This window comes from Gracilinanus agilis, chromosome 3 (assembly GCF_016433145.1).
Source record: "Gracilinanus agilis isolate LMUSP501 chromosome 3, AgileGrace, whole genome shotgun sequence".
Lineage (NCBI taxonomy): Eukaryota > Metazoa > Chordata > Mammalia > Didelphimorphia > Didelphidae > Gracilinanus > Gracilinanus agilis.
Window position 1 is genome coordinate 218178683 of NC_058132.1, and position 1961 is coordinate 218180643.

Genomic DNA, 1961 nt, shown 5'->3' on the forward strand with positions numbered 1-1961 from the left:
ATGACATGGAGGACTCATCTTCTTGATTATTCCATGAAATTGTAACTGTTAAATAAAATAACAGCACAAATGAGCTAATCCTTTTTATAAGTGTCAACATGAAATCTGGATGCCCCAGTTTACTACTGTCCTTTTGAGAAATCCCCAGTGCCAGACACCCCATGTTTTGTATATAATGAAATGTTAAGTACTTTTGAAGGTTCTCTATTGGGTTAAAGTTTCTTCTCAGGAAGCCCAGTTTGACCTTTGCATTTTATTTCTTATAGCTGTCCAGTCCCTAATACCATAGCTATTGACTGCAAAGAGGTTTACACACCTGTTTATGATTAGTCTTGGTAGGTTTCCCAAAAGGTATAAAGAGTTGGGAGCTATACTGCCTGGAGCATGGTATCCAGGCTGATGGGCAGATGCCAAGTGACAAGACCATTGGGGGGATGGCGGACATGATTCTTTTAATACCTTCTTTAGTGAAACAGGGACTAGCAAGCATGTTCCCCATGGTATGTTTGTAGACCTGGAACCAACTGTTATTGATGAAATTCAAACTGGAGCCTACTGCCAGTTCTTCCATCCTGAGCAGCTGATCACTGACAAGGAAGATGCTGCCAATAACTATGCCCGTGGACACTACACTATTGGCAAGGAAATCATCGACATGGTTCTGGACAGAATTCAGAAGCTTGCTGATCAGTCCACGGGTCTTCAAGGCTTCTTGGTTTTCCACAGCTTTGGTGGTGGGACTGGCTCTAGTTTCACCTCTCTGATGATGGGAAGGCTGTCTGTTGATTACGGTAAGAAGTCCAAGCTGGAGTTCTCCATTTACCCAGCCCCACAGCTTTCCACAGCTGTAGTTGAACCCATACAGCTCCATTCTGACCACTCACACCATGATGGAACACTCTGATTGTGTCTTTGTGGTAGACAATGAGTCTATCTATGATCTGTTGCAGAAACCTTGATATTGAATGCCCAACCTACACTAATCTGAATCGCCTTATTAGTCAAATTGTGTCCTCCCATCACTGCCTCTCTAAGATTTGATGGTGCCCTGAATGTTGATCTGACAGAATTCCAGACCAACTTGGTGCCCTACCCCCGAATCCATTTCCCCCTGGCCACATACACCCTAGTCATCTCTGCTGAGAAGGTCTACCATGAGCAGCTGACTATAGCAGAGATCACCAATGCTTGCTTTGAGCCTGCCAACCAGATGATGAAATGTGACCCTCGCCACGATAAATACATGGCTTACACCCCCTGCTGTACTGTGGGGATGTGGTCCCCAAAGATGTCAATGCCGCCATTGCCACCATTAAGACAAAGCATAGCATCCAGTTTGTGGGTTGGTGCCCAATTGGCTTCAAGGTTGGCATCAATTATCACCCTCCCACTGTGGTTCCTGGTGGTGACCTGGCCAAGGTACAGAGGACTGTATGTATTTTGAGCAACACCACAGCCATTGCTGAGGCCTGGGCTCACCTGGACCACAAGTTTGATTTGATTTTGCCAAACATGCCTTTGTTCATTGGTATGTGGGGGACGGCATGCAGGAAGGAGAGTTCTCTGAGGCACAGGAGGATATGGCAGCCCTGGAGAAGGATTATGAGGAGGTTGGAGCAGATAGTGCAGACAGGGAAGATGAAGGTGAAGGTGAGGAATATTAATGTGTATTATTTTTCTTCGCATGCTAGGTCTTTCTCTTTTTTTCTGTTCTGTGAAAATGTCCTCTGTGGTCACTAAAAGTCAATAAAAATGAAACTCACCTTTAAAAAAAAAGGTGGGTTTTCTAACTACTTGGTAGTTATTTACAAGTTAACATAAGAAACCAACAAGTAGAAAAATAAGTTTTAGCTTGAATTTAAAGTCGATACCTATTGTCTCCTTTCTCTAAATTTTATTTGCTACCACTCACTATTTAACAATCTTAGTTATAGTTTTTTTCCAAATCCTAATGTAGACTC

At 43.3% G+C, this 1961-nt stretch overlaps 1 pseudogene; it reads left to right on the forward strand.

The window, feature by feature from the left end:
* Positions 1 to 392: 392 nt before the first annotated feature.
* On the forward strand, positions 393 to 1746 carry LOC123242148 (annotated as a pseudogene).
* The last annotated feature ends 215 nt before the right edge of the window (positions 1747 to 1961 follow it).